This window comes from Cebidichthys violaceus, unplaced genomic scaffold (genome assembly GCF_023349555.1).
Source record: "Cebidichthys violaceus isolate CVI_PGR_0920_01 unplaced genomic scaffold, fCebVio1.0.p SCAF_3, whole genome shotgun sequence".
Taxonomy (NCBI): domain Eukaryota; kingdom Metazoa; phylum Chordata; class Actinopteri; order Perciformes; family Stichaeidae; genus Cebidichthys; species Cebidichthys violaceus.
The window spans coordinates 2,464,800-2,470,799 of NW_027176483.1; the positions used below are offsets into that span (position 1 = coordinate 2,464,800).

The following is a 6,000-nucleotide window of genomic DNA, read 5'->3' on the forward strand; positions in this document are numbered from 1 at the left end:
AGTTTGACTCTACTGAATATCTTTGGCTTTTGGACTCTTGGTCGGACAAACCAAGACATTTGAAGATGCACGAAACACCACTCGTGTTTTATACACTCAATGATTGATTACTTTAAAAACATAACTGATGGATTCGTCAGCTATTAATATTATGCTTAGTTGCAGCTGTAATGTCTCTCTGCTGATGTTGAAACATGTACCGGAAATAATAAGAAGACGCTGACAACTTTAATCTGATACGAACATCTCAGCCTGGCCTGGTGGTCATGGAAACAGTTGCACAATCTGCAATCAGTCAGCAGCTTCTTGTGAAATTAAAGATCATCAAATGTCACAGAAACACAGTTCAGAAAGGTTTGCCAAAATTCACAGAGTGTAAATATCATCTTAAATGGACCGATTTAACAAAAGGCATGGGCAGTGAGAAAGAAACTCAAAACAACCACAAAAAGTTAAAAAATCAAACCCGAAGAGCCATAATGCAACTACAGAGAGAGTGATGTGAATGTTGTCCTGCTGCCAAAATGTTGCTCACTACAATAAGTGAAGTCATGAAGTTCATTATATTTTTTAAAAGACAAACACCAACAGATTGTCAACATTGAGTATCGCTCTACAGAATGTAGAAGATAAATGTCAATGTTTCATGTTCATTCTAATATATCACATTAACATTGATCCTGATAGTCTTTGGTTTCTGCTTGGACTCTAGTAAACCTGCTCTCAAGTCTAGTTTTCAAATGAAACTTTATATCTGTGAGGTGTTTTTAAAGATTCACGTCTTCAGCAGTAACCAATGGGCTTGGAGCTGAGAGCCACAGACAGGAAGTCAGAAGGTATGGAGAGACCAACACATTGTTGAGAGTAAGAAAGACAGGCTATAATAATGTGATATAATATTCAGCCTTCTTGTTTCAAGGGAACATGCGTATAAAAGGGAGATGATGGTGGTTGTGTGTTAGAGATCCATCTGGATGTGAGATGAGCTCCATGGAGGAGCTACTCTGCTCCCTGAGCTCCTTCTTCTTCAGCTGCAGGAACACCCAGGTTCTAAGGACCCAGCTCAGTGTTCTTCTGTCTGCACGGCATCTGCCCCCTGTTGGCCTGGAGAGACATGACAGCACAGTCTTATCTTCAGTTCACTGAACACAGAGCGAGAGCTTCATTTCAGTCGCTGGTCTAAACAACAGACGTGTGTCAGTACCTTACAGTAGGAGTAAAGGGCAACGTTCACCACCAGCAGAGTCAGCGGCAGGACAATCGCTTTGATGATCAGAGGTAATGGATCTGAACAAACACATGGACAGTCATCGCATCACATGACATCATGAGTCCAACAGCTCCATTGACCCTGAAATCTACAATCACTGACACACATTAACACGTTAACGACTGTCTCAACGTTTGGTTTCCAGGATCACCCTGGTTCCTGGTGGTGGTGTGCTCTGATACCTGAGTGAGGTATCGGAGCACACCACCCTTCTTGCTTCTGATAGGTGGAGGAACTACACTTGAAAATGAAGAGTTGAGGGCTGAGGGGTGTTATGACCGATGTGGTGGCAGTGGAGCTTTGTGATTGGTCACGTCAGAAAGTGCTTCAGTTCTCAGAGAACCAGAGTTATCCTGGTAACCAAACCTGCTCTGTCCTAGAGTATATTGTTAGCTGTTGCCTTTTATAGACTGTGTTTAGGTTTGGTTACTATATGACATGTGAAACACTATGACAGGAGTCACAGAGTCATTCCAGAAACAACAACATGCATGGATTCTGTGGTCAGCTGATCATCTTCAGTCAGTTTGGACCAATCATACATGTAAACAGTCAGCTTACCTAAGACAGTGAGGGAGAGCAGACGGCTCTCAGAGGAGAAGTTATGATTAAAAACATAGAGGTGATAAACACAGCTGTAGCTTCCTTGGTGGGCGGGCTCTGCAGCAGGAAACAGGAAGTGGGCGGAGTGATTGAGAGCTGGCTGGGTGTAGTTGTGTGCTGAGTTGGAGGAGGTGAAGGTGAGCTGGAAGGAGCCATTTGGGTACTGTGGCTGGATGGAGCAGGAGATGGTGAAGGTGGAGCGCCTGAGCGCCCAAGCCTCCTGCTGCTGGGCCCCGGAGACCCCGTACATTGAGGAGGACACAGTGATGATTGGCTGAAGCAGCAGGTCTGTAAACACAGAGGGATGATGAAAGTTCACGTTTACCCTCCGTTGAACGAGATGGACCCTGAAGAAGGATGTGATGTCACAGGTCTGACTGACAGACAGACAGACAGACAGACAGACAGGTGTGTCCTGCCATGTGGAGCTCAGCAGTCTAAGGGGGGTTTGAAGCTTCTAGAATCAAGCCCACCTTTCTACACTTCAGGATGTCGTTGTCCAGGATAACTTTACAGTTCAGTCACCCCACTGACTGTCACTGTGACAGAGGAAGGAACATACTGGAAACATTGCTGTCAGAGATGATGTCATTGATGATGTCACTAATGGGCTTACCTGAGCAGATGAGATCCAGGATGGAGGAAGACGAATCTGATATTAAACAATCTCTCAGAGCAAATCCAGACTGAACACAGTCAGAGTCGATCCACCACACAGATCTCACTGAGGACTCCTTTCTCTGTCCTATAGAAACAGCAGAGCCACAGTCCAGCTCTCTACAGAAAACATCTGCTTCCTTCAGGGTCCAGCCAGAGCCATATACTGGTCTCCAGTCTCCTTGATGTTTCACCTCCAGTGTTCCTGCACAGCGACTGGCTCCTCCCACCAACCTGAGAGGTTCTGAACAGAAACAAGAGAGTCGTCAGTAAAAGAACAAAGTGAGTTTCAGTAGAACAGAAATGAACCAGATCAAAGCTGCAGCTCCTCTTCTACCTGAGCAGGTGAGTCCAACAGCTTTGCCAGGTGAGCAGGTGTTTCTATCTGAGCCTGAGCTTCTGCAGTCCAGGAGAGCAGACTCATTGCCTCCACACTGGAACTCTTTGGTCCACATTGGAGCCTCCACTTCTCCATAGAGCGCCCCCTGGAGGACTGATGTAGCTCCACAGCCAAGCTCCCTACAGACCACCTCTGCATCCTTCTGGTCAAAGTCATCTTCACACACTGAAGACCACCACTGGTTAGACTGGTTAGACTTCACCTCCAGTCTGCCTGAGCACACACTAGTCCCATTCACCAGCCTGACAGAGTCTGGAGAGATAATAGAAGATGAACGAGAGAGAGATAAAAGACACCAGACATTAAATAACATTCTGTCTTATTTTTCTTAGAAGATCTGTGACCCAGAATATAAATCTGTTCATAAAATGATCCCTAAAATGTAAAAGAGATGGGGCTGGACTCTCTCCTGAAGGAGTGTCCAGGCTGAAGGACGGTGTGGAGGTACTGACGAACCCCCGGCTGAGCTGAGCTGCTCAAAGTTGTGTCCAGTAGGTCATTGGTGCCTGTTATGGTGGAAACCAAAGAAGCTGCTGGTGGAAACCAATGAATAAGAAAGCTGTGAAGCTGAAGGAGGAGTCCTTTCAGGGTGGTTGGTGGTTGGCCCAGAGGACTTCTGAAGCAGCACACATGGAGGTTTCATATATAAAGTAGTGCTGGGCAACGATTAACATTTCTAATCGCGATTAATCGCATTGTTGTGCGCAAAGTTCAATAATTAATTCAAAAGTAGTGTATTGTGCACTTTTATTTTAAAAGTACTGCTATATGAACAAAAGTGCAATAACATTTGGTTTGCAAACACTTTAAACAGATCAGGTGTTTTTTAACAGCAGTATTCTTCACACAGTATCAGTTATATTTCTTCACTATCTGTGCTCAGTGTGTGACTTTATTTAAACGTTCCACTGCTGTACAACATGAATAAAATGTTCCGCACACGTTTCAGCAAAATGTCTGTCTGTTTTCATGACAGTCAGAGCATGTGAACGCAGCTCCCACTGTTCATCAATATAATGCACTGTAACTCCGAGGTGATGACGGTTACCCAGCGATGTCCAGTAGTCTCCATGGAGAGTGACAGTCGGTGCACGTTGTAACGCCGTCTCTTTTGTAGTCCTCTCCTTTTCATACAACTCGTGTGTTCTTCTTGTGATGGTGCGTCTGGAGGGAGGCTCATTCGTGCCGTCATTCGTTCATCATAAGAACGATCCTCAGACCGACATCTTCCACAATACTAATCGACCTGCAGTTTGCATCTATCCACTTCTCTGTGGCGTTTGTTAGCTTTTCATACTTTTGTTTATTCTCCCACATGCTGCATCCAACGTAGTCTGCTGAAGCCTTCCTCCACCGTTTGTTTGGGTGAATTGCTGGCGTCAACGGTGTGTATTGCATTTAAAAAAAACTGTGTTAATGCGCGATGATATAATTGTCGCCGTTAATTAATTAATGCGTTAACGCGATAATAACGAGTTAACTTGCCCAGCGCTAATATAAAGATATCTTGGTGCATTCAGCACCTGATTTACTGAGGCAGCAGCTCATCAGACAAGTCTGCTGCCATTCTAGCTGCTGAATGTGTCAACCTGGATACATTACTGCCATAGATGATGTCACTGATGGGCTTACCTGAGCAGGTGAGATCCACGATGGAGAAAGAGGAAGATGATGTTAAACAATCTCTCAGAGCAGATCCAGACTGAACACAGTTAGAGTCGATCCTCCACACAGATCTCTCTGAGGACTCCTCTCCCTGTCTGATGGAAAAAGCAGAGCCACAGTCCAGCTCTCTACAGAAAACAGCTGCTTCCTTCAGGCTCCAGTCAGAGTCAGATACTCGTCTCCAGTTTCCTTCATGTTTCATCTCCAGTGTTCCTGCACAGCGACTGTCTCCTCCCACCAACCTGACAGCTTCTGAACAGAAACAAGAGAGTCGTCAGTAAAGAGATGAATTTAATTAATAAAATATCAAACTAAAACTTGAATGCTGATTCTGCTTCATTGGTTCTTTCTTTCTCTTTTCTTTCTCTTTTTACCTGTTGATTTGTGAGTTCCTTCAGCCTGGAGTCCTGGAGAAATAGACACATATTTGTTGTTTTAAGTAAATTTTAAAAAAATACACAAATATTTGTTTGTAAATGTATTTACAATTTTCATCTAAAACATATTGTGATGTTGTTACATTTATATTCAGACAGTTGAACCTGCATTTAAAAACAACACTGTTTTTTGATGTCTCCTTCTTTTTCAGCCAATCACAGTAGAGTAGATTAAAAGGTAATATTTGATATGACAATATGTAAAAGACAAGAAACAATTGTGATTATTTTTTATTTAATTTTTTATTCTTATTTAGCCCGTTCCCTCAGAAGACAGAGCAGAGCTTTGTGTTGTTTGAGTGTACTTCAGTGTGAGAACCTTTCAGACAGAAGCAGTCATTAGCTCACTACTACTCATGATAACAACGTATTATATTGATTATTATCAGGCAGTAAATGGAGGGGACAGGATGCAGGGGGCATCTACCCATAATGCCTTGTGGAAAGACCCGCCCCCTACTCTGCCTTCGATTGGCTACACCCTTCCAGGCGTTACAGGTGTCTGCTATATGCTAATGTTAGCCTAGCTAAGGTGGAGGGAGAGTGAGCTCATCTTTTTTTGTTCCAGTAGTCCAAAGGTAGGCTACCCGGTCCGGAGATACCAGAGGGCTGAGCACCAACGCAGCAGAGAAACAGACCAGAAATGATAGATAGATAGATAGATAGATAGATAGATAGATAGATAGATAGATAGATAGATAGATAGATAGATAGATAGATAGATAGATAGATAGATAGATAGAAATTATTTCGTTACAAGCAGCAATAGGTTCCAGAGCAGCAATAGGTTACAGGTATAAAAATCTTAATATTATATATAAAGAAAAAAGAAAAAGAAAAATACAAGAAAAATACACATGTCACAATACACAATATATACAATTATAATAGAATAAAGATGTTATATAAAAATACACACTATATACACAGTGAATAGAATAACAAAATAATATTAAATCAACTAAATA

The 6,000-nt window shown here is 42.9% G+C and overlaps 1 pseudogene; it reads right to left on the reverse strand.

Annotated features, from left to right (window-relative positions):
• Positions 1–1,050: 1,050 nt before the first annotated feature.
• On the reverse strand, positions 1,051–5,463 carry LOC137881932 (scavenger receptor cysteine-rich type 1 protein M130-like; annotated as a pseudogene).
• Between the last annotated feature and the right edge of the window lie 537 nt (positions 5,464–6,000).